Below are 27745 nucleotides of genomic sequence, written 5' to 3' on the forward strand. Positions count from 1 at the left end.
TGTTATATACAGGTGTGGTCACTGCCGGTACTGCAGTATACATGAGTTGTAAAACATAGTCCCCCCCTTAAAGGTATATACATTGCAATTCCTCCCCTTTTAGATTAACAGTACCATAACACTCATTTAACAATTAAATATCAAACTAATTACAATTAACACTTTTAACATGCAACATTAGCTGAAAATAGTCTATTTATATATTCAGTCTTTGGGGAGGCTTCCTGATCCTCTCTGGATAGCGCCTTTCCCGAGTATCTTGCTCTTGGTGCGGAGGTGATTCTGGCCCCCTGTTGTCGGTTGGTTCATCAGCTTCCGATGCTACTGTTTCTGGGGTAGATGCGACCTGTAAGTCGGGTTCATCACCAGGTACGTATGAGTGAGGCATGGGTTTGACTTGTTCCTGTGACTCTAGGATCTGGTCAGCATGGCATCTCACGGTGCTCTCCCCAATGTCCACTGTGTACATTAGTGGGCCCTGCCGTGTGCATATCGTTCCTGGCTGCCATTTTTCTGTTCGGTAGTCGCGGGCCAAGACTGGTTGCCCTACATTGAAGCTCCTTGTTGGCTTCTCATGGATGTGCTGGAATTGCTTACTCTCAACATCTCTTCGTACGTTTGGTCTGAGCAAATCCAGGCGAGATCTTAACCTTCGGTTAAAGAACATCATGGCTGGGGCCTGGTTGGTGACTGCATGTGTCGCATTCCGGTAGGTGAACAGGAAATAGTCCACCTTGTGCTGCAGCGGAATGTTGTCATTGTACATAGCGTTTATTGCCTTCTTAAAGGTTTGTACAAACCTCTCAGCCAAAACATTTGTGGCTGGATGATACGGGGCGGATGTGTAATGCCTTACCCCATTCTTTTTCAAGAACCTCCGGAACTCTTCGGACACAAACTGTGGTCCGTTGTCAGAGCAAATCTGTTCTGGCAAGCCATTCCTGGCAAAAATGGTCCATAGAACTGCAATAGTTTTCTCCGTGGTGGTGGACATTTTGATGACCTCAGGCCATTTTGAGTGCGCATCCACGGCTATTAAAAACATTGAGTCCATGAATGGACCAGCAAAATCAATATGCACCCATTGCCATGGAGATGAGGGCCACTCCCATTGGTGTAGAGGGGCCTGTGGTGGTGCATTTTGGACTTTCTGGCATCCTGAGCAGCTCTTGGTCAGGTCCTCGATTTGTTTATCGATTCCCGGCCGCCACACATAAGCCCTGGCTAGGCTTTTCATTTTTACCCTTCCCAGATGGCCCTCATGAAGCTCATTGAGCACCCTATCCCTTAACTTGGGTGGAATTACCACTCGGGATCCACACATCAAGGTCTCCCGGCACACTGACAGCTGTTCTCTCCTTGTCGAGAATGCTGGCAACAGTGAGTCGCCATGTGCTAGCCATCCCTTCACCGTCAAATCATATACCCGAGACAGTGTCGGGTCATTTCGGGTTTCCTTTTCGATACAAGCATTAGTTACCAGTCGGTATTCAACTACAGTCGAATGGAATATTTCGACAGGATCCACTGCTGGTGCTTCCTCCGCAGTAGGCAGTGGCAGGTGTGATAGCCCATCAGCATTTCCATGCTGTTTCGTGCCCTTATATTCAATCTCATAGTGGTGCGCCCCTAGAAAAGGTGACCATCTTTGTAGTCATTGCACAGTCATCACCGGGACGCCCTTCTTCAGATTAAAAATGGAGACAAGAGGCTGGTGATCAGTCAGCAAGGTGAATTTCTGCCCGTGCAGATAGTGATTGAACTTTTTCACTCCCCACACTAGGCTGAGGGCCTCCCTGTCAATCTGGGCATAGTTACGCTCAGCTGAGGTTAGTGATCGTGATGCAAAGGCTATTGGCCTCTCTGAGCCTTCCGAGAAATTGTGCGACAGCACCGCTCCAATGCCGTAGGGTGACGCATCACATGCCAACCGAATTGGTAATGCTGGGTTGTAATGGGCCAATACCTCTCTCGATGTGATTAGTGTTTTGCTCTTCTGGAAAGATCATCTACATTCGACACTCCACTTCCATGGCACCCCCGTTTGCAGTAGGGTGTTCAGTGGGTGTAGTATTGTAGACAAATTTGGCAAGAACTTATGGTAGTGGTTTACCAGCCCGAGGAACGACCTCAGTTGTGACACATTTTCCGGTGCTGGAGCCTTGACTACTGTCTCAATCTTCTCTGGGGACTTATGTAACCCCTCTTTATCGATAAAGTGGCCACAATACGAGATCTGTTTTCTAAAAAACTCGCATTTGGGGCGGTTAGCTCGGAGCCCATATTCCTGCCATCTAGTGAGCACCTGCTCCAGGTTGGCAAGGTGATCACTGTCATTTTCGCCCGTGACCAGGATGTCGTCCAAATAACGCTGGGTCCCTGGGATTCCTTGCAGGACTTGTTCCATTGCCCTCTGCCAAATAGCTGGAGCTGATGCTACCCCGAATACCAGCCGGTTGTATTGGTAGAGACCTTTATGGGTGTTGATTGTGAGGTATTTTTTTGATGCTTTTTCCACCTCCATTTGCAGATACGCCTGGGCCAGATCAATCTTAGTGAAGCGTTTCCCTCCAGATAGCGAGGCGAAAATATCTTCAATCCGCGGAAGTGGATATTGTACGGTGTGAACAATCGGGTTCACTGTTACCTTAAAGTCCCCACAGATGCAAACCTTCCCTGGTTCCCCAGGCGTGCTGCTCAACGACTTTTTCATCACAGGGACGATGGGTGTAGCCCACTCGCTCCAGTGTACCTTGGACAGTACACCTGAACGTTCCAGACTCTCCAGCTCTGCTTCGACGGCTGGGCGGTTCGCATAAGGTACCGGTCTGGCTTTAAAAATTTTGCGCTTGCGTTTTCTTCAATTTTAATCATCGCTGTCATGCCTTTTAGTGTTCCGAGTCCTTGCTGGAACACTTCTTTCGCATCAGTTAGGATCTTTGACAGTCGCCCAGGTGTGACGTCGTCATCCTTTTTGTCAGCCACAGTCAGTGGCTGTATGGAATGCCAATCCAGTTGTATTTTCCGGATCCATTCACGTCCCAGTAATGGTGGACCTCCATCTTGCAATACATACAGGTCTAGTTTTGGTGTTTCCTTACCGTTATATATAACGGTCACCCTTATTTTTCCTTTGGGGTAGACTTTCTGCCCCGTGTACATCTTCAAAATAATTTTTGTGTCTCTCAAGGGTATGTGTGAGAATAGCCGCTCGTAGTCCCGTCGGTTTATGACTGTTAGGGCTGATCCTGTGTCCAATTCCATCTTTACCTGGACTCCTGCTATCTTGAGAGTGACCCAAGTGGTTCGGTGATCCTCCATTGTGATCACATTATGTAGTTTCATACAACTCATATGTAGTTTCATACAACTCAGTTCCCTGCTTTCGGAGTCGTTATCACTCTTTTGTTCATCTGAACTATTCTCCGTTATCTTATGTACCTTCTTGTACTTTCCTTTGGTCGGTTTCTTATTGCTGGTTTTCTTTCCCGACCTGCAGACTTGTGCTATGTGTCCTACTTTTCCACACTGTCGACACACTTTGTCTTTGAACCAGCAATCATTCTGGTCATGTGTTGTTCTGCCGCAGCGATAGCACTTCTGTGTTCCATATGACATTTCGTTTGTGCCATATTCTTGCGGTCTCTGTTGTATCTCTGCAGCACCCCGTGCTGCTGCTTCATATGATACCGCAATGCTGAAAGCCTTTTCCAGCGTTCGGTCCTTTTTAGATAAAAGCCGTTTCTGGGTTCCTTCACTTTGAAGCCCACATACAAACTTGTCCCTTAAGGTATCTGCCAGTCGTGCTCCAAACTGGCAGTGTTTCGATAGTTTGCGCAGTTCTGTTAAATAATCAGCATTGCTTTCATGCTGGTTCCGTTTGTGAAACTTGAATCTTTCTGCTATCAGCAGCGGTGTGGGGTTTAAATGTTCCTTTAGTATTATTACTATGTCTTCAAAACTCTTTTCCATTGGCTTCGTTGGGGTTACTAGATTTCGTAATAACCCATACGTCTTTGCACCCATTAAATTTAACAATACCGACGCTTTCTTGTCATCTGACACCTCATTTGCCTTGCAGTATACCTCTATTCGTTCGACATATGTAGTCCAATCTTCGACTTCATTGTCAAATGCGGTGATACTGCCACTCTTCGGCATTTTGGGTGTGGTTTAAAATGGCGTCTCCCAATAGCTTAAAATGGCATCTCCCGCACTTTCTTTCCTCCCCCGCTGCTGCCAGCGCCGCTCCCGGCGGTTCTCGTGGCAATGGCGGCGCCCTGTAGGTTTCGCACGCTTCTCCTGTGCTGCTGCCAATGCCGCTCGCGGTGGGCCTCGTGGCAAAGGCGGCGCCTCGCAGGTTTCTGCGTGTCTCTCTCTCCCTTTCTCCCTCTCTCTGACGCTGCTCAGCCCCTGAACACCGGCTGTGCCCTGTGCGCTCTGCCCTCTCGCTCTCTCCCCCGTCGACGCTGCTCAGCCCTTTGCTGTGCTGCTCGGTCGGGCTCTAGCCCGCCGCTGTCCGGGAAATGTCTGTGCACTACCTGTTGCCAGCCCGTTTCGTTGGACCACCACGACTGGAAAGCCAAGCCTGGCTCGCAACAGCCTCCCCCGCAATTCTCGAGTCCCTGCTGGATGACTGGTCGATGCCCGAGTCTCTGGCCTTGACCTCCAATCCACTGATCTCCAGGAACGAATCCCCGGGAGGTGATGCAGAGTTGCAGGTAGGTTCGAACCTGCCTCGTCGCCAATGTTGTGTCCATGTATAATAAGACACAGACTGCGGAGAACGGTACAACAGGTGTTTACTCAACGTGGCTCACACTGCAACTGATCTGTACAGATTACTACTCAGTGTTATATACAGGTGTGGTCACTGCCGGTACTGCAGTATACATGAGCTGAAAACATAGTCCCCCCCTTAAAGGTATATACATTACACTGCCGCTTCCCAGAAGCATTTCTTCCACTTCAGACCATCGAGACCACTCACACTGCGCATGCTCAGAGCAAGCCCTGTCCTGCGCCTGCATACTGGGCTCCAGTAGTCATTGATTGGGCACATTCTGCGCGCGGCGGATTCTGGGTAAACGCCCCGCCATTGAAAGCCCCAATTGGTGACGTAATTAATATTCTTGTCATCCCATCGAGCTTGTGTGCAAAGAGGCAATAAACAAAATCAACCAAGAAATTATACAGAAACCTGACTGGGTGCCTCTTTTCCGTTACCAATATCTTTCTCTGGCCCACTCCTCGCAGCCTGGTTTAGTCGCTAAATGTTTTCTAACTGTGTTTTCAACTCGAATTCAAGCCTGTTGTTCAAAGGGAAACTCTAGAGGCTTCATTTTTTGTGTGTCCTATCTGAGAGGCTGTTAACAGGTTAAATAAGCTGGCAACAAGAGTTTTTAAAAGATGGAAAGAGTTTAAAAATAACACTGGCAATGCCTCTAAACACACGGGACAGAGAAATCCACTTCATCAGCGCCCCTACCACAGGTCTCAATATCCAACCCCTCCACCACTGGCACTGTGTGTCTGCAGTGTGTATGGTTTACAAGATGAGCAAGGTCAGGCTGTGTGGAGTCAAGGGCCGGGTAGCAGAATGGATGGAAAGATGACTACAAAACAGAAATCAGAGGTTGAAGTTTAAGAATATTTCTCAGTGTGGCAGAAAGTGAGAAGTGGTGTTCCGCAGTGATCTGTGCTGCTGGGTTGTTTACCATGATTTGGACTCAGAACTTGGAGTATGGTGTCAGAGTTTGCAGATGACACCAAATTGGGTGGTATAACTAATAATGTTAGGGACTGCACCAAAATACAGGAAAACATAAACAGGCTTGCAGACTTGGCAGATAAATTGAGAATGAAATTCAATATGACGAAATGTGAGCTGGTTCATTTTGGTAGGAGGAATAAGGAGGCCACTTATTCCCTGTGCTCGCTGACCTACATTGGCTCCCAGTTAAGCAGAACCTTGATTTCAAAATTCTCATACTTGTTTTCAAATCCCTCCGTGGCCTCGCCCCTCCCTATCTCTGTAATCTCCTTCAGCCCCACAACCCCCCGAGATATCTGCACTCCTCTAATTCTGCCCTCTTGAGTATCCCTGATTATAATCGCTCAACCATTGGTGGCCGTGCCTTCTGTTGCCTAGGCCCTAAGCTCTGGAATTCCCTGCCTAAACCTCTCTGCCTCGCTACTTCTCTTTCCTCCTTTAAGACGCTCCTTAAAACCTACCTCTTTGACCAAGCTTTTGGTCATCTGTGGCTCGGTGTCAAATTATTTGTCCTAAAATACTCCTGTGCGGCACCTTGGAACGTTTTACTACGTTAAATGCGCTTTATAGTTGTCGTTGTTGTTAGAAGGGAATGAATTAAATGGAATAAAGGTGCAAAGAGATCTGTGATTACAGACACATAAAAGTAGCAACACAAGTTGAACAGGCCATAAAGAGTGCAAGGAAAGTATTGGGGCTCATTTCTAGAATATAATGCAAGAGCAGGGAGATAATGATCAATTTATATTGAACCTTGGTGAGACCACAGTTGGAGCACTGTGAGCAGTTCATTTCTAGAGGAATATAATGCAAGAGCAGGGAGGTAATGATCAATTTATATTGAACCTTGGTGAGACCACAGTTGGAGCACTGTGAGCAGTTCTGGTCTTCACTCTACAAAAGGTTATTGAAGCACTGGAGAAAATGCTGAAAAGATTTACAAGAACGTTACCAGAATTGAGAGGATGCAACTCTCGGGCACGATTGAGCAGGTTTGGGCTCTTTTCTCTGGGAAAGAGAAGACTGAGAGGAGTCCTGATTGATATGAGGGGTTTATAGGGTTGATGTGGAGAAACTGTTCCCACTTCTGGATCAATCAGACAAGGAGGCAGAAACATAAGATCGTCACTAACAGATCAAATAAAGAAGTTCGGAGGAAGCTCTTCACACACAGTGTGGTGAGAATGTGGAACTCGCTGCCACACTGAGTGGCTGAAGCAGATAGCAATGGTGCATTTAAGGTCAGGGTTGATGTATCTATGAGAGAAGGGAATAAAGGGATATGAGGGCAGGGTAGGAAGTGGTCATTAGAGTGGGTGGAGGCTCATGTAGAGTATAAACACTGGCACAGACCAGTTGGGTCAAATGGCCTGTTTCTCGGCTGTCAATTCTATGTACGTACAGCAGGGGTGGATTAATACTCGCGCCCTCGGGGCCCTGGGGTGGATTAATGCTCAGAGCTATGTGGCCCTTGCCCATGGGGTGCGTTAATGCTCGGGCCCTCGGGGCCCTGGGGTGGATTAATACTCGGGCCCTCGGGGCCCTGGGGTGGATTAATGCTCAGAGCTATGTGGCCCTTGCCCATGGGGTGCGTTAATGCTCGGGCCCTCGGGGCCCTGGGGTGGATTAATACTCGGGCCCTCGGGGCCCTGGGGTGGATTAATGCTCGGACCCTCGGGGCCCTGGGTGGATTAATGCTCGGGCCCTTGGGTGGATTAATACTGGGGCCCTCGGGGCCCCGGGGTGGATTAATGCTCGGGCCCTCAGGGCCCTGGGTTGCATTAATGCTCGGGCCCTCGGGGCACTGGGTGGATTAATACTCGGGCCCTCAGGGCCCTGGGGTGGATTAATACTCGGGCCCTCGGGGCCCTGAGGTGGATTAATACTTGGGCCCTTGGGGCCCTGGGGTGGATTAATGCTCAGGCCTTCGGGGCCCTGGGGTGGATTAATGCTCGGGCCCTCGGGGCACTGGGATGGATTAATACTCGGGCCCTCGGGGCCCTGGGTGAATTAATACTCGGGCCCTTGGGGCCCTGGGGTGGATTAATACTCAGGCCCTCGGGGCCCTGGGGTGGATTAATGCTCAGGCCCTCGGGGCCCTGGGGTGGATTAATGCTCGGGCCCTCGGGGCCCTGGGGTGGATTAATACTCGGGCCCTCGGGGCCCTGGGTGGATTAATACTCGGCCCTCAGGGCCCTGGGTGGATTAATGCTCAGAGCTATGTGGCCCTTGCCCATGGGGTGGATTAATACTCGGGCCCTCGGGGCCCTGGGGTGGATTAATGCTCAGGCCCTTGGGGCCCTGGGGTGGATTAATGCTCGGGCTCTCGGGGCCCTGGGGTGGATTAATACTCGGGCCCTCGGTTCCCTGGGTGGATTAATACTCGGGCCCTCGGGGCCCTGGGGTGGATTAATACTCGGGCCCTCGGGGCCCTGGGGTGGATTAATGCTGAGGCCCTTGGGGCCCTGGAGTGGATTAATACTCGGGCCCTCGGGGCCCTAGGCTGATTAATACTCGGGCCCTCGTGGCTTTGGGGTGGATTCATGCTCAGAGCTATGTGGCCCTTGCCCATGGGATGCTTTAAGAACATACATAAGAACATAAGAATTAGGAGCAGGAGTGGGCCACATGGCCCTTCGAGCCTGCTCTGCCATTCAATAAGATCATGGATGATCTTCGACCTCAACCCCACTTTCCCACCCGATCCCAATATTCCATGATTCCCCTGGAGTACAAAAATCTATCTATTTTAGCCTTGAATATACTCAACGACTCAGCATCCACAGCCATTTGGGGCAGAGAATTCCAAAGATTCAGAACCCTCTGAGTGAAGAAATTTCTCCTCATCCTTAAATGGCTGACACCTTATCCTGAGACTATGCCCTCCAATTCTAGACTCTCCAGTCTGGTGAAACAACCTCACGCCATCTAATCTGTCAATCCCCCTCAGAATTTTACATGTTTCAATGAGCTCACCTCTCTTTCTTCTAAACTCCAGAGAGTATAGGCACAATCTACTCAATCTCTCATCACAGGAATCAATGTAGTGAACCTTTGTTGCACTGCCTCTAAGGCAAGTATGTCCATCCTCAGATAAGGAGACCAGAACTGTGCACAGTACTCCAGGTGTGGTCTCACCAGAGCCCTGTACAATTGTAGTAAGACGTCCTTACTCTTGTACTCCATCCCCCTTGCAGTAAAGACCAACATGCCATTTGCCTTCCTAATTGTTTGCTGTACCGGCATGCTAACATTCTGTGTTTCCTGTACGAGGACACCTAAATCTCTCTGAACACCAACATTTAATAGTTCCTCAATGTTTAAAAAAATTCTGTTTTCCTATTTTTCCTGTCAAAGAGAATAACCTCACAATTCTCCACATTATATTCCATCTGCCGTTTTATTGCCCCCTCACCTAGCCTGTCTATATCCCTTTGCAGGCTGCTTGTGTCCTCCTCTCAGCTTACTTTCCCACCTAGCTTTGTATTGTCAGCAAACCTGAATACATTGCACTCGGTCCCGTCATCTAATCATTGATATAGATTGTAAATAGCTGAGGCCCAAGCATCCTTGCGGCACCCCACAAGTTTCATTGAAACATAGAAGATAGGAGCAGGAGTAGGCCATTCGGCCCCTCGAGCCTGCTCTGCCATTCAATGAGATCATGGCTGATCATCCAAATTCAGTACCCTGTCCCTGCCTTCTCCCCGCCTTCTCCCCATATCCCTTGATTCTTTTAGCCTTAAGAAATATATCTAACTCCTTCTTGCATATATTTAATGAATTGGCCTCCACTGCCTTCTGCGGTAGAGAATTCCACAGGTTCACCACTCTTTGGGTGAAGAAATTCCTCCTCAGCTCTGTCCTAAATGGCTTACCCCCTTATCATTAGACTGTGACCCCTGGTTCTGGACTCCCCGGCCATCGGGAACATCCTTCCTGCATCTAGTCTGTCTAGTCCTGTTAGAATTTTATGAGTTTCAATGAGATCCCCGCTCATTCTTCTAAACTCCAGCGAGTATAAGCGCAATCGACCCAATCTCTCCTCATACGTCATTCCTGCCATCCCAGGTATCAGCCTGGTGAATCTTCGCTGCACTCCCTCCATGGCAAGAACATCCTTCCTCAGATAAGGCGACCAAAACTGTACACAATACTCAAGATGTGGTCTCACCAAGGCCGTGTACAACTGCAGCAAGACATCCTTGTTCCTGTACTCAAACCCTCTCGCTACGAAGGCCAACATACCATTTGCCTTCTTAACCGCCTGCTGCACCTGCATGCTTACCTTCAGCGACTGGTGCACAAGGACACCCAGGTCTCATTGCACTTCCCCTTCTCCCAATCTATTGCCGTTCAGATAATAATCTGCCTTCCTGTTTTTGCTACCAAAGTGGATAACCTCGCATTTATCCACATTATACTGCATTTACCATGCTTCTGCCCAATCACCCAACCTGTCCAAATCATACTGGAGTTTCTCGGCATCCTCCTCACAGCACACACGCCCAACCAGCTTTGTGTCATCTGCAAACTTGGAGATATTACAACTAGTTCCCTCATCTAGATCATTTATATATATTGTGAATAGCTGGGGTCCGAGGACCGATCCCTGCAGTACTTCACTAGTCACTGCCTGCCACTCAGAAAAAGACCCATTTATTCCAACTCTTTGCTTCCTGCCTGCCAACCAGTTCTCTATCCAAGTCAGTACCTTGCCCCCAATCCCATGTGCCTTAACTTTACATGCTAATCTCTTATGCGGGACCTTATCGAAAGCCTTCTGAAAATCCAAATACACCACATCCGCTGGTTCTCCCTTATCTATTCTACCAGTTACATCCTCAAAAAATTCCAGTAGATTAGTCAAGCACGATTTACCTTTTGTAAATCCATGTTGACTTTGTCCGATCCTGTCACTGTTTTCCAAGTGCTCTGCTATTACATCTTTTATAATGGACTCTAGCATTTTCCCCACTACCGACGTCAGGCTTACCAGTCTGTAATTCCCCATTTTCTCTGTACCACCTTTTTTGAATAGTGGGGTAACATTAGCTACCCGCCAATCCATGGGTACTGTTCCAGAGTCTATCGAATTTTGGAAGATGACCAGCAATGCATCTATTATTTCTAGGGCCACTTCTTTAAGTACCCTAGCATGTAGATTATCAGGCCCTGGGGATTTATCGGCCTTCAATCCCATCAATTTCCCTAACACCATTTCCCTACAAATACTGATTTCTTTCAGTTCCTCCCTCTCATTAGACCCTATGTTCCCCGACATCTCTGGGAGATTATTTGTGTCCTCCTTTGTGAAGACAGAACCAAAGTATGTATTTAATTGGTCAGCCATTTCTTTGTTCCCCATTATAAATTCCCCTGATTCTGACTGCAAGGGACCTACGTTTGACTTCAGCCTGCCAGTCAGAAAATGACCTGTTTATTCCTACTCTCTGTTTTCTGTCAGTCAACCAATCCTCTCTCCATGCTAATACATTATCCTCAATCACATGAGACTTTATCTTGCTTAGCAACCTTTTATGTGGCACCTTATCGAATGCCTTTTTGTCTTTATCTACCCTGCTAGTTACATCCTTAAAAAATCTAATACATTTGTTAAACACGATTTCCCTTTCATAAAACCATGTTCACTCTGCCTAAGTGCCCTGTTACCACTTCCTCAGTAATGGATTCCAGCATTTTCCCGATGACTGATGTCAGGCTAACTGGCCTGTAGTTCCCTGTTTTCGCTCTCCCTCCTTTCTTGAATAGAATGCTTGGGCAGATGGGCCCTCCCCAGAGGAGGATTAATGCTCGTGCCTATGGGGCCCTCCCCTATGGATGGATGAATGTTGATGATGGCCCACAGCACCTTATGGGTACCCAGTTTTGAGCTGCTAGGTCTGTTCAAATTCTATCGCACTTAGCACAATGGATCGTTTGCACAGTGTGAAGACACTTGGTGTAATCTGTCAATTCCAACAACATGCCTCCAGTTTCTGAGTCCAAATGATAGTGAACACCAGTGGTCCCAGCACGGATCCCTGTGGGACACCAGTTCTCACTTTCTGCCAGTCTGAGAAATGCCCCTTAACTTCCACCCTCTGATTTCTGTTTTGGAGCCATCTTTCCACCCATTCTGCTACCTGGACCTTGACTCCACACGGCCTGACCTTGGTCATCCTGTAGATTGTACTTACTGTGGACACAGTAACCAATGGTGGAGGGGGTGGATATTGAGTCCTGTGCCAAGGCGCTGATGAAGTGAACTTCTCTGTCTTTGTGTTTTGAGGCAACGCTGGTGGCGTTTTCACCGCCTTCCACCTTTATAAGAAATTATTGCCAAATTATTAAACCCTTTTACAGCCTCACTAGCAGGACACACAAACAACGAGGCCTCGTATGTTTCCCTCAGAATTACAGTCCTGAACACAAGTTAGAAAACATAGTTGGAAAAGATTTAGTGATTAAAACAGCATGGGCGGGGCCTGAGGTGCGAAAGTAAATGTGGCGGCTAACAGACTGCATCATGAAGGAGGACCCGGGCACTCGGATTTCTGTATAATTTATTTCTTTATTTTGTGTATCGCCCCTCTGGCCACAATCTGGATTGTGATGTCAATCCATTATTTTCCGTTCACCAATGGGGGCTTTTACCCGGCATCTCACGCGCGGCAGAAAGTGCCCAACAATGACCACAGGAGCCCAGTGCACAGGTGCAGCACGGGGCAGTGTTCTGAGCATGCGCAGTACTTGTGGTCGGGATGGAGTGAAGCGGAAGAGATGGTTCGGGGAGGCGGTAGGAGATTGTGGGCTCGGGGAGGAATTGGACCCACGGGTGGGCTGGGAAAGCTTAATAAACACCTGGTGTAGGCCTCAGGCCCCGAATAAGAGCCCACAGGCCCTGTGTTAGCCCCGCAGTGACAGGCCCGGCCGCCCGGGTCAGCGGGGTCACTGGCCGCCATCTTGGACAGGGCGGGGTCACTGCGCACGCGTGGCCATCTTGGGCAGGGACAAAGCATGGGTGGGGCTTCAGGGTCCCAGTGACCAGGAGAGTCAATCATTGACTCATTGATTTTATTCTCACTTTGCACACAGCGGGTGGAGAACTGATCCCAACCAGAGTAGAGGGAGGGGGAAAACTGGGAGTGGAGGAAAGAAATGTTGGAGATGGTGCGATGGGTTTGGATTTCAGCACAGGGAGGAGGGAGAGTGTGTGGGATGGGGATTTACAGCTTTGGGGAAACAAGAGAGGAAAGAATGTTCCATAGAAACTAGAATTGTCTGTTCTGAATTTCTATCCTGTACTTACAGTGATGACTTTTGTAAACTCCTTTTACAGGGTATTAGAAGGGGAGGATTTACAGATGGGAAACTCAAACCAAACATCACGTCAAGATCTGACAGAGTCACTCCATTCATCAGGACCTTAATATCGTCGGCCTTTGAATGTGGAAGGAGAAATGTTTGTCTCTTCTGTCTGTGAGAAAAGATTTCAAACATCAGTGTGACTGGAAAAGCACCGAGACACACACACCCGAGTGAAAGTGTTCCAGTGCACTGACTGTGGAAAGAGCTTTAGCCAGTTACACAGCCTGAAAAGACATCGCACTGTTCACAGCGAAGAAAAACCGTACATGTGTTCTGTGTGTGGACGAGGCTTCAACTGATCATCCAACCTGGAGAGATACAAGGACACCCACACCGTGGAGAAACCGTGGAAATGTGGGGACTGTGGGAAGGGATTCATTTCCCCGTCACAGCTGGAAATCCATCGGCGCAGTCACACTGGGGAGAGGCTGTTTACCTGCTCCGTGTGTGGGAAGGGATTCACTCAGTCATCCGACCTGCTGAGACACCAGCGAGTTCACAATGGGGAGAGGCAATTCACCTGCTCCACATGTGAGAAGGGATTCACTCGGTCATCTCTCCTTGTAACTCACCAGCGAGTTCACACTGGAGAGAATCCGTTCACCTGCTCAGTGTGTGGGAAGAAATTCACTTGTTCATCCAACCTGCTGAGACACCAGCGGGTTCACACTGGGGAGAGGCCATTCACCTGCTCCACAAGTGAGAAGGGATTCACTCAGTCATCCCTCCTTGTAACTCACCAGCGAGTTCACACTGGAGAGAAACCGTTCAGCTACTCAGCGTGTGGGAAGGAATTCACTTGTTCATCCAACCTGCTGACACACCAGCGAGTTCACACTGGGGAGAGGCCATTCACCTGCTCAGTGTGTGGGAAGGGATTCACTTGGTCATCCCTCCTTGTACCTCACCAGCGAGTTCACACTGGAGAGAAACCGTTCACCTGCTCAGTGTGTGGGAAGGAATTCACTTGTTCATCCCACCTGCTGAAACACCAGCAAGTTCACACTGGTGAGAGGCCATTCACCTGCTCTAAGTGTGGGAAGAGATTCACTCGATCAGCCACACTGCTGACACACCAGCGAGTTCACACTGGGGAGGGTTCGTTCACCTGCTCTGAGTGTGGGAAGGGATTCACTCAGTCATCCCACCTGCTGAAACACCAGCAAGTTCACACTGGGGAGAGACCATTCACCTGCTCTGAGTGTGGGAAGGGATTCGCTCAGTCATCCAACCTGCTGAAACATCAGCGAGTTCACACTGGGGTGAGACCGTTCACCTGCTCTGTGTGGGAAGGATTTCCCTCAGTCATCCGACCTGCTAAGACACCAGCGAGTTCACACATTATGCCTAAGTTGGATTCTGCTGTTACTGCTGCTGTTAATCACAGCCAGGACTGAACCATGTTCAATCTGACAGTTGGAGTTAGTTTCCGCTGAGGTTAATAACTCCGAGAACTGGGTTGGAATTTAATATTTTGGTATTTCAAATAACACAGTGTGTTGATATTTGATGTCTCCAAGATAAAAGGAGACTAATTGATGTCCTGTTACACAGACTGTTACATTTTGGGGCCTTTTCTCCTTTCTAACTCTGGATTATTTCAGTTCTCATACCTTCAGTTAGTCTCATGGAAAATTCCCAGCTCCCCATACCTTCCAGAGTGCCTCTCCTAGCCTTGGTATCCAGGGAAGGTCTCAGTTATAATCTCGGGATTTCACCTGTCCCTCCAACCTCATTGCACACCAACGAGTTCACACTGGGGAGAGGCTGTTCACCTGCTCCGTGTGTGGGAAGGGATTCTCTCGGTCATCCCACCTGGTGAGACACAAGCGAGTTCACACTGGGACAAGGCCATTCACCTGCTCCGTGTGTGGGAAGGGATTCTCTCGGTCACCCCACCTGCTGACACACCAGTCTAAAAATAGCGGGCAAATCATTTAAAACAGAGATGAGGAAGAATTTCTTCACTCAAAGAGTGGTGAGCCTGTGGAATTCCCTGCCACAGAGGGCTGTGAAGGCTAATTCAATAAATATTTTCAAGAGAGAATTGGATATATTTCTGAAGGCTAAGGGGATTAAGGGTTACGGAGAAAAGGCGGGGACGGGGTACTGAACTGGTAAGATCAGCTAAGATCTCAGACGAAGATCAGCCATGATCTCATTGAATGGCGGAGCAGGCTCGAAGGGCCGAATGGCCTACTCCTGTTCCTATCTCTATGTTTCTATGTTTCACACTGGGGAGAGACTGTTCACCTGCTCCGTGTGTGGGAAGGGATTCTCTCAGTCATGCAACCTGCTGAAACTCCAGCGAGTTCACAAGTGACTGCAGGGGTTGGATTCTGCTGTTAATCACATCCAGGACTGAAACTTGTTCATTCTGACTGTTGGGTTTTATTTCTGCTGATGTTAATAACCCCTATAACTGGCTGTAGTTTAATACTCTGGATATATAGTTGATTGTGTTCTCGAGGCTGCAGTGTTCATTTAAGAACTGCTGTTTGTGATTTTTCCCCTTAATTCAGGAACTCTCATCAGAAATTAGTTAACAATAAAATTATACATTTTACTTGAATCCTATATTAATCTTTGTTATAATTCAGTGTCTGAAAGGTTCCACTGTTTAACATCTCCAATTAGAAAGTGCTGATTAATCCTCGCTGACAGTTCTTACTGACTTGCATATTACACACAGTGGCACCTCCGTTATCCACCAGAAAGAAGGGGAATGGGAATTGGTGGAGAATCGAGAGCCCCAAATGTTTCCCCTCCCGTCTGGTACAGCAATCCCCACAGCGTGGGAATGGAGACAAGTCCAGTAAAAGTAATGGGCTGAGTTTAATCTTTCTGGGCCTGTGGGGTTGGTTTGTATCAGACAAAAGGAGATTGGTGTCAGTGACTGTGGGGTTGGTTTATATCAGACAGGGGAAGAATGGGGTTACAGTCACTGACACCAATCTCTTCCTGTCTGATAGAAACCAACCTTACAGTCAGACACCAATCTCCTCCTGTCTGATATAAACCAACCCCACAGTCACCGACACCAATCTCCTCCTCTCTGATATAAACCAATCCCAGTCACCGACACCAATCTCCTCCTGTCTGATATAAACCAATCCCAGTCACTGACACCAATCTCCTCCTGTCTGATATAAACTAACCCCAGTCACTGACACCAATCTCCTCCTGTCTGATATAAACCAACCCGTCACTGACACCAATCTCCTCCTGTCTGATATAAACCTACCCCAGTCACTGACATCAATTTCCTCCTGTCTGTTATAAACCAGCCCCAGTCACTGACACCAATCTCCTCCTGTCTGATATAAACCAGCCCCACAGTCACCGACACCAATCTCCTCCCATCTGATATAAACCAACCCGTCACTGACACCAATCTCCTCCTGTCTGATATAAACCAACCCCACAGTCACTGACACCAATCTCCTCCTGTCTGATATAAACCAACCCCACAGTCACTGACACCAATCTCCTCCTGTCTGATATAAACCAACCCGTCACTGACCGCAATCTCCTCCTCTCTGATATAAACCAACCCAGTCACTGACACCAATCTCCTCATGTCTGATATAAACCAGCCCCAGTCAGTGACACCAATCTCCTCCTGTCTGATATAAACCAACCCCAGTCATTGACACCAATCTCCTCCTCTCTGATATAAACCAGCCCCACAGTCACTGACACCAATCTCCTCCTGTCTGATATAAACCAATCCCACAGTCACTGACACCAATCTCCTCCTGTCTGATATAAACCAATCCCACAGTCACTGACACCAATCTCCTCCTCTCTGATATAAACCAACCCACAGTCACTGACACCAATCTCCTCATGTCTGATATAAACCAACCCCACAGTCATTGACACCAATCTCCTCCTGTCTGATATAAACCAGTCCCACAGTCATTGACACCAATCTCCTCCTGTCTGATATAAACCAGTCCCACAGTCACTGACATCAATCTCCTCCCGTCTGATATAAACCAACCCCAGTCACTGACACCAATCTCCTTAGTTTGATATAAACCAACCCCACAGTTACTGACACCAATCTCCTCCTGTCTGATATAAATCAGCTCCACAGTCACTGACACCAATCTCCAATGTATGTCAGACTGAAGTTGTTTACAATCCTGATGAGCTTTTACACTATTCCTAGTTGAGTTCGAGATCGCCAATGAAACACTCCACACACCTTAATCCCCTGAGCACAGGCTTTATTTTTAATACGTAGATTCTACAATAATACAACTCCTATACTAAATGTGTGCAAAATATTTACATGGGAGATTCTACAAAGGAATACTTCTTGTAACATTCTTACAATATTATACAGGAAACTTTGTGTTATCCGGAGGCTAAATGTCCAGCAAGCTCGAGCCACCGGCAAAAATCAGGAGCCGTTTTTTTTCTTTTTGTTGCTTTTTTCTCAACAGTCAAGCTCTGCAAGGTCTGTAGCTAAGCAACAGCTTCAGCTAGAGACGCTACAGAGACGCTTGCCGACTGTTTAGAAGCTGTTGCTAAGCAACAGTGTTTGTTGTCAGGTACGGAGATGAAAACCTCCGTATGCTTCAACATTAGAGCTGGAGTGTCCGTCAGTTTTGCGGGAACGGTCGGTGCCAGATCGCACAAAGTTTCCTGTAGTTATATAGTAAGACTCATAATCTAACAAGCTGTATCCATGAACTCAGACTTTGATAATTGCCAAGCCTGGGAGGCACGAAAGGATGTTCGACTCTTTTAAAATGCCAATTAGCATGACATTGTCTTCAATCGATGTCACATTACCGAGAGGGCCCACTTTTTAAAGGGGCACAAACAATCAACTCCAAATTAAAATTAAATCAGATCCGAATACTGTTGCTGGTGTTGATAATTGACTCCAGTCCCTCCGGTGCCCACCGGTCACGGAAGGCCTCCAGTGTCCCGGCGGACACCGCGTGCTCCCTCTCCAGGGACAGCCCGAAGGATGTTCCACCTTGGCTGTAGCCGTCAGCTTTCTTCTTCCTGGGGTGCTCTCTGACCTGAGCTGCAAACTGTTCCTGTATTTAAAGCCCAATCAGGTACAGCCCATGTGACCCTGGTTACCTCGGCCAATCAAATAATTGAGCTGAAAGACATTCATCAAACAAAGCATTCCATTGGATGGCTGTATAGGGTTCATCGAGTAACCGCTTCCTGTTCATTGGAGCTACGAGGAATCTGCGAGTCAGAACAATGTCAGAGTTTGCTTTTAGTGGGGCATTTCAAGAAACAAATGGCCTTCACGGTTCCACTCAGTCCACACAGGCAGAGTTCTCAGCTCTGCTGGTTCTGTTCACATGAGGTCTGTTTCAGCTTAAAAGGGATAATTAGAGCCTGTTCTGTCTGAGGTGATTACAAGCTAATAGTTCACTAGATACGGGTCTTTAATACAAAGTCCACTAATATTAAACATACATGTATATAAAACAAGCAAGACTTTACTTTTATGACCCTACTTCATGATAAATCTGATCTTCTAACAAAACCCAGCTTTCTTACCGTCCACTCCTGGAGGCCCCACTCCCTGAGCCTACAACCTTCAGCAGGGTCAGAGCTGGAGTTCCACAGCGGGAGTGATCCCAGAGTAACTGTCGGGATCGCACCCCCGTGGATGTTCCAGGTCGTGTATTTTTAGTTATCTTGGTGTCTAACACACACACACATCAATAAAACAGGGAATTCTTGGAAACACGCTGCAGGTCCTTCTTTATCTGGAGATCAAATGTCTGTTGTATAATTGTACCAGCAGTTAACAGGCTCCCTTTCAGTCAGGAGCAGATCGCAGTTTTACACCAATCTCTGATTTGACAGCACGTTTCCAGCATTCACCGTTGTTCTTCCTGACTCTAAACACAGTTGTAAAGGAGCCTTCTGTTCTGTGCCTAGGAGCTCTGAACCATGGAAGAGAGCGGCTGGGACACGTTTCTCACACGCCTCGAGATTAACCCTCATGGGGACTTTGCTGTCAGTGAAGAGACAAGAAAGACCAAAGTGCCGTTTGCCCCTCTCAGTGTGGCCCTGAAGGACTGTGTCCAGGCCGAAGTTCTGTTCCCGCCGTACGATCCTCCCCCAGATTGTCCTTTCTGAGCTCCAGCCAGGTGATGCTGAACACTCAGGTGGGAAAGACAAAAATCTACAACAATGTGTTTAAAACAAAACTGAATTATCTGACATCTATAAAAGAAAGACTTGTATTTCTATCGCGCCTTTCACGACCTCAGGACATCCCAAAGTGCTTTACATGCAATGAAGTACTTTTCAATTGTTGTCACTGTTGTAATGTAGGAAATGTGGCAGCCAATTTGTATACAACAAGCTCCTACAAAAATCAACGTGGTAATGACCAGGTAATCTTGTTTTTTTTGTTATGTTGATTGAAGGATAAATATTGGCCAGGACACCGGGGATAACTCCCCTGCTCTTCTTCAAAATAGTGCCATGGGATATTTTACGTCCACCTGAGAGTGCAGACGGGGCCTCGGTTTAACGTCTCCGGAATATTATCCAGAATATTAAATTCCACCCCAGTTATAGGGGTTATTATATCAGCAGAAACAAACCCCAACTGTCAGAATGGTCATGGTTCAGTCCTGGATGTGATTAACAGCAACAATAACAGCAGAATCCAAACTCTGCAGTCACTTGTGAACTCGCTGGTGTCTCAGCAGGTTGGATGAATCAGTGAATCTCTTCCCACACACAGAGCAAGTGAACGGCCTCTCCCCAGTGTGAACATGCTGGTGCTTCAGTAGTTGGGATGAATGGGCAAATCCCTTCCCACACATGGAGCAGGTGAACGGCCTCTCCCCAGTGTGAACTCGCTGGTGTGTCAGCAGATCCTTTTTGCTTTTAAAGCACTTCTCGCAGTCAGAACATTTAAAAGGACTCTTATCAGTATGCACAAGTTGGTGTTTAGTGAGCTGGGATGACTGAGTGAATCCCTTCCCACACACGGAGCAGGTGAATGGCCTCTCCCCAGTGTGGATGCGATGGTGTACAGTGAGGTCAGATGATCGCCTAAACCCAGTCTCGCAGTGAGAGCACCTGAACGGTCTCTCGTCAGTGTGAACACGTTGATGGCATGTCAGTTCCCCGGAACTTTTATAGCACTTCCCGCAGTCCGGGCATTTAAAAGGTCTCTTGTCAGTGTGAACTCACCGGTGCTTCAGCAGGGCAGAGGAATGAGTGCATCCCTTCCCACACTCGGGGCAGGTGAACAGTGTCTCCCCGGTGTGACTGCGTCGATGAATTTCCAGCTCAAACGGGTAACTGAATCCCTTCCCACAGTCTCCACATTTACACGGTTTCTCCCCGGTGTGACTGCGCTTGTGTCTCGACAGGCCAGATGATCGGCTGAATCCTCGTCCACACAGAGAACAGGCATACGGTTTCTCCCCACTGTGAACGGTGCTGTTTGCTTCCATGTTCAAAGGCTGATGATATTCTGGTCCCAATTAATCAAGTGACTCTGTCAGATCTTGATGTGATGTATGTTTGAGTTTCCCGTCTACAAATCCTCCCTTTCTAATACCCTGTAAAATGAATTTAAAACAGGAAAAAGGGAGCGTGAGAGAGAACCCACAAAAACAACAAAGGCAAGTTGTGAAATTGAGCTCAATGAACCTGGTCATTTGTGGGGTCGGCACTAGAAGAAAGTGACCATGAAAGCTGCCGGATTGTCATAAAATCCCAACTGGTTCACTGATGTCCTTCAGGGAAGGGAACCTGCCACCTGGTCTAGGCCAACACAAGACTCTGGCTGCCATGGGAGGAGAGAGAGATGTGGGAGGGCGAGGGCTCGAAGGAGAGAGACTTTATACAACTTTGACAAAACCTCCCAAACCTGCGACCTACAGTTTGTAGAAGGACAAGGGAAGCAGGTACATGGGAACACAATCACCACCAGGTTCCCCTCCCAGTCACTCACCATCCTGACTTGGACAAATATCACCGTTCGTTGCTGAGGCAAAATCTGGTAACTCCTGGCATTGTGGGAGTACCTTCACCACACGGACTGCACTGGTTCAAGAAGAAGGCCCACCACCCCCTTCTCAACAGGACACTGGGGATTGGCAACATATGCTGGCCTTGTTAGCAATGCCCATATCCCAAGAATTAATTTTAAAAATCTGTAGATGTAAAACAGATTAAAAGCCTCTACAGAAATACTTGTTCCTAAAACAATATTCTTTCACATGTAGGGACAGTGTCTGTTTAACAACCTAATCTCCCCCAGAATCCACCTCCCTTGATAGTCTCACATTGGAAATTGTTGGGTCCTCCTGGGCTCAGAAGTACTGGGGGTTAAACCCAGCAGCTTCTCCTCCATCTCCACTCCAGCTCAAAATGAAGCAACAAAAAGACCTACAACAGGCGGCCAGGGAGCGACTTCCACATCCAGCGCCCACCCTGATACAAGCCACTCTGGATTGGCGGCTCTGCTGTGTCGATCCAGTTGTGGTTTCTGTAATGTATCTACCTTTAAGGGGGGAACTACTTTTTACAGCTCATGTATACTGTAGTACTGGCAGTGACCACACCTGTATATAACGCTGAGTAGTAATCTGTACAGATCAGTTGCAGTCTGAGCCACGTTGAGTAAAAACCTATTGTACCGTTCTCCACAGTCTGTGTCTTCTTATACATGGACGTAACATTGGCGACGAGGCAGGTTCGAACGTACCTGCAACTCTGCATCACCTCCTGGGGATTCGTTCCTGGAGATCAGTGGATTGGAGGTCAAGGCCAGAGACTCGGGCGTCGACCACGGGCAACCGCCCAGTCATCCAGCAGAGACTCGAGAATTGCGGGGGAGGCTGTCGAGAGCCAGGCTTGGCTTTCCAGTCGAGGTGGTCCAGCGAAACGGGCTGGCAACAGGTAGTGCGCAGACCCTTCCCGGACAGCGGCGGGCTAGAGCCCGGCCGAACGGCACAGCAAAGGGCCGAGCAGCGTCGATGGGGGAGAGAGAGGGAAGAGCGCACAGGGCGCAGCCGATGTTCAGGGGCCGAGCAGCGTCAGAGAGAGGGAGAGAGAGACGCGCAGAAACCCGCGAGGCGCCGCCATTACCACGAGAACCACCGGGAGTGGCGTCGGCAGCAGCGGGGGAGTAAGGAATGCGCGGGAGATGCCATTTTAAGCCATTGGGAGACGCCATTTTAAACCACACCCAAAATGCCGAAGAGTGGCAGCATCACCGCATTTGACAATGAAGTCGAAGATTGGACTACATATGTCGACCGAATAGAGGTGTACTGCAAGGCAAATGGGGTGTCAGATGACAAGAAAGTGTCGGTATTGTTAAATTTAATGGGTGCAAAGACATATGGTTTATTACGAAATCTAGTAACCCCAACAAAGCCAATGGAAAAGAGTTTTGAAGACATAGTAACGATACTAAAGGAACATTTAAACCCCACACCACTGCTGATAGCAGAAAGATTCAAGTTTCACAAACGGAACCAGCATAAGGATGAAAGCAATGCTGATTATTTAACAGAACTGCGCAAACTGTCGAAACACTGCCAGTTTGGAGCGGGACTGACAGATGCCTTAAGGGACAAGTTTGTGTGTGGGCTTCAAACTGAAGGAACCCAGAAACGGCTTTTATCTGAAAAGGACCTTACGCTAGAAAAGGCTTTCAGCATTGCGGTATCATATGAAGCAGCAGCACGGGGCGCTGCAGATACAACAGAGACCGCAAGAATATGGCACAAACAAAATGTCATATGGAACAGAGAAGTGCTATCGCTGCGGCAGAACAACACACGACCAGAATGATTGCTGGTTCAAAGACAAAGTATGCAGACAGTGTGGAAAAGTAGGACACATAGCACGAGTCTGCAGGTCGGGAAAGAAAACCAGCAATAAGAAACCTACCAAAGGAAAGTACCAGAAGGTACATAAGATGACGGAGAATAGTTCAGACGAACAAAAGAGTGATAATGACTCCGAAAGCAGGGAACTGAGTTGTCTGAAACTACATAATGTGATCACAACGGAGGATCACCGAACCATTTGGGACACTCTCAAGATAGCAGACCCGGCTACCAAGAGAGGACAGGATATGCTCTCACTGCAGTCAGGGAGTGGTGGAGACAGAGATGCACTTCCTCACAGATTGTAGAAAATATCAGGGCATAAGGGAGAATTTCTACCCAAAATTCACAAAAATATGCCCGGAATTCAGAAATTTGAATGACGACCAAAAACTCCCATACCTACTAGGGGAAGAGAGAAATTGTGTAACACTAGCGGCACACTATGTTACAGCTTGCCATAAACAGAGGGACAACCACTAAATATAAGAAAAGAGTATATATAAATTATATATGAAAGTATATTTATACACTCAGGGATATATCTGTTTATACACTGTATGGATAAATCTGTATTTTTGTGTACAAACATGAATGTTTTTCGATGCTTTGGCAACATAAGATGTAACTTGTCATGCCAATAAAGCGATTTGAATTGAATTGAATTGAATTGAGAGACCGGGGGGAGAGAGAGACTGGGGGAGAGAGAGACTGGAGGGGAGAGAGAGAGACTGGGGGGGGAGAGAGAGAGAGACTGGGAGAGAGAGAGAGACGGGGAGAGAGAGAGCGACTGGGGGGGGAGAGAGAGAGATGGGGAGTGAGAGAGAGACGGGAGAGAGAGAGTAGAGAGACTGCGGGGAGAGAGGAGAGAGGCTGGGGGAGAGAGGAGAGAGACTGGGGAGGGAGAGAGAGACTGGGGAGAGAGAGAGAGAGACTGGGGAGAGAGAGAGATGGGGGAGAGAGACGGGGGAGAGAGAGAGAGACTGGGGGGAAGAGAGAGAGAGAGAGACTGGGGGAGAGAGAGAGAGGCTGGGAGAGAGAGACTGGAGAGAGAGACTGGGGAGAGAGAGAGATAGAGAGACTGGGGAGAGAGAGACTGGGGGAGAGAGAGAGAGAGAGACTGGGGAGAGAGGCGGGGGAGAGAGAGAGAGAGAGACTGGGGGAGAGAGAGAGAGAGAGAGAGAGAGACGGGGGAAGGGAGAGAGAGACTGGGGAGAGAGACGGGGAGAGAGAGAGAGAGAGACTGGGGGAGAGAGAGAGAGAGAGAGAGAGAGAGACGGGGGAAGGGAGAGAGAGACTGGGGAGAGAGGTAGAGAGACTGGGAGAAAGAGAGAGAGAGATAGAGAGACGGGGAGCGAGAGAGAGATGGGGGAGAGAGAGAGAGACTGGAGGAGGGAGAGACTGGAGGAGAGAGAGAGATAGAGAGAGAGAGACTGGGAGACAGAGAGACTGGGAGAGAGCGAGAGAGAGACTGAGGGGGAGAGAGAGAGAGAGACTGGGGAGAGAGGCGGGGGAGAGAGAGAGAGAGAGACTGGGGGAGAGAGAGAGAGAGAGAGAGAGAGACGGGGGAAGGGAGAGAGAGACTGGGGAGAGAGCACTGGTTCAAGAAGAAGGCCCACCATCACCTTCTCAACGGGACACTGTGGATTGGCAACATATGCTGGCCTTGCTAGCGATGCCCATATCTCAAGAATTAATTTTTAAAATCTGTATGTAAAAGGGATTAAAAGCCTTTACAGAAATACTTGTTCCTAAAACAATACTCTTTTACAATGTGCGGACAGTGTCTGCTTAGCAATCTAATCTCCCCTAGAATCCACCTCCCTTGACAGTCCCTCATTGGAAATTGTTGGGTCCTCCTGGGCTCAGAAGTACTGGGGGTTAAACCCAGCAGCTTCTCCTCCATCTCCACTCCAGCTCAAACTGAAGCAACAAAAAGACCTACACAGGCGGCCTGGGACCTACCTTCCGTCAGCCTGCAAGAAACCTCTTCCCGACAGCCTCTGACTAATGGTGGCCGCAGCACCCACAATTCCCCGCGCCCCAGAAACCGCTCTGATTCTGATTGAGTTTTTTGATGAGGTAACAGAGAGGGTTGATGAGGGCAATGCGCTTAATGTGGTGTACATGGATTTCCAAAAGGCGTTCGACAAAGTGCCACATAATAGGCTTGCCAGCAAAGTTGAGGCCCATGGAATAAAAGGGACAGTGGCAGCATGGATACGAAATTGGCTAAGTGACAGAAAACAGAGAGTAGTGGTGAACGGTTGTTTTTCAGACTGGAGGAAGGTACACAGTGGTGTTCCCCAGGGGTCGGTACTAGGATCACTGCTTTTCTTGATATATATTAATGACTTAGACTTGGGTGTACAGGGCACGATTTCAAAATCTGCACATGATACAAAACTTTGAAGTATAGTGAACAGTTGGGAGGATAGTGATAGACTTCAAGAGGACATAGACAGGCTGGTGGAATGGGCAGACACATGGCAGATAAAATTTAACGCAGAAAAGTGCGAATTGATACATTTTGGTAGGAAGAAGGAGGAGAGGTAATATAAACTAAAGGGTACAATTCTAAAGTGGGTGCATGAACAGAGAGATCTGGGGGTATGTGTGCACAAATCGTTGAAGGTGGCAGGGCAGGTTGAGAAAGCGGTTAAAAAAGCATACGGGCTTTATAAATAGAGGCATAGAGTCCAAAAGCAAGGAGGTTATGATGAACCTTTATAAGAACATAAGTAGTAGGAGCAGGAGCAGGCCATACGGCCCCTCGGGCCTGCTCCGCCATTCAATAGGATCATGGCTGATCCGAACCTAGACTCACGTCGACTTCCCTGCCCGCTCCCCATAACCCCTAATTCCCTTATCAGCTAGGAAACTGTCTATCTCCGTTTTAAATTTATTTAATGTCGCAGCTTCCACAGCTCTCTGGGGTAGCAAATTCCATAGATTTACTACCCTCTGAGTGAAGAAGTTTCTCCTCATCTCAGTTTTGAAAGGGCAGCCCCTTATTCTAAGATTATGCCCCCTAGTTCTAGTCTCACCCATCAGTGGAAACATCCTCACCGCATCCACCCGATCAAGCCCCCTCACAATCTTATATGTTTCGATAAGATCGCCTCTCAACCTTTCCTCATAAGTCAACCCCCTCATCTCCGGAATCAACCGAGTGAACCTTCTCTGAACTGCCTCGAGAGCAAGTATATCTTTTCTTAAATGTGGAAACCAAAACTGTACGCAGTATTCCAGGTGTGGCCTCACCAGTACCCTATATAACTGAAGCAAGACTTCCCTGCTTTTATACTCCATCCCCCTTGCAATAAAAGCCAAGATTCCATTGGCCTTCCTGATCACCTGCTGTACCTGCATACTAACCTTCTGTGTTTCATGCACCAGGACCCCCAGATCCCTTTGTACTGTAGCACTTTGCAGTTTCTCTCCATTTAGATAATAACTTGCTCTTTGATTTTTTCTGCCAAAGTGCATAACCTCACACTTTCCAACATTATATTCTATCTGCCAAATTTCTGCCCACTCACTTAGCCTGTCTATGTCCTTTTGCAGGTTTTTATGTCCTCCTCACTCACTGCTTTCCCTCCCATCTTTGTATCATCGGCAAACTTGGATACGTTGCACTCGGTCCCTTCCTCCAAATCGTTAATATAGATTGTAAAGAGTTGGGGTCCCAGCACTGACCCCTGCGGAACACCACTAGTCACTGATTGCCAACCCGAGAATGAACCATTTATCCCAACTCTCTGTTTTCTGTTAGATAGCCAATCTTCCACCCATGCCAGTATATTACCCCCAATCCTGTGATTTTTTATCTTGTGCAGTAATCTTTTGTGTGGCACCTTGTCAAATGCCTTTTGGAAGTCCAAATACACCACATCCACTGGTTTCCCCTTTATCCACCCTGTTTATTATGTCCTCAAAGAATTCGAGCAAATTTGTCAAATATGACTTTCCCTTCATAAAACCATGCTGACTCTGTCCGATTAAATTATGCTTATCCAAACGTCATGTTACTGCTTCCTTAATAATGGACTCCAACATTTTGCCAACCAGAGATGTTAGGCTAACTGGTCTATAGTTTCCAGCTTTTTGTCTACTTCCTTTTTTAAATAAGGGTGTTACATTAGCAGTTTTCCAATCTGCTGGGACCTTTCCTGAATCCAGGGAGCTTTGGAAAATTACCACTAATGCATCCGCAATCCCTACCGCTACTTCTCTCAAGACCCTAGGATGTAAGCCATCAGGTCCAGGGGATTTATCCGCCTTTAGTCCCATTATCTTACCGAGTACCACCTCCTTAGTGATTTTAATCGTGTTTAGCTCCTCCCCCCCCTATAGCCCCCTGTTTGTCCAGTGTTGGGATACTTTTAGTGTCCTCTACTGTAAAGACTGATACAAAATATTTCTTCAGCGTTTTTGCCATCTCCATGTTCCCCACCACTAATTTCCCGGTCTCGTCCTCTAAGGGACCAACATTCACTTTAGCCACCCTTTTTCTTTTTATATAACTGTAGAAACTCTTGCTATTTGTTTTTATATTTTTTGCTAGTTTACTTTCATAATCTATCTTCCCTTTCTTAATTAATCTTTTAGTTATTCTTTGCTGGCTTTTAAATGCTTCCCAATCTTCTATCCTCCCACTAGATTTGGCGACTTTATATGCCCTTGTTTTCAGTCGGATACTATCCTTTATTACTTTACTTAGCCACGGATGGCTGTCTTTTCT

At 47.8% G+C, this 27745-nt stretch overlaps 1 pseudogene; it reads left to right on the top strand.

Annotated features, from left to right (window-relative positions):
• Positions 1–27745, top strand: part of LOC147118642 (uncharacterized) — a 57615-nt pseudogene that overhangs the window by 6105 nt on the left and 23765 nt on the right.

This window comes from Somniosus microcephalus, chromosome 4 (assembly GCF_052327205.1).
Source record: "Somniosus microcephalus isolate GS21.2 chromosome 4, FLI_Smic_1.0, whole genome shotgun sequence".
Classification (NCBI taxonomy): domain Eukaryota; kingdom Metazoa; phylum Chordata; class Chondrichthyes; order Squaliformes; family Somniosidae; genus Somniosus; species Somniosus microcephalus.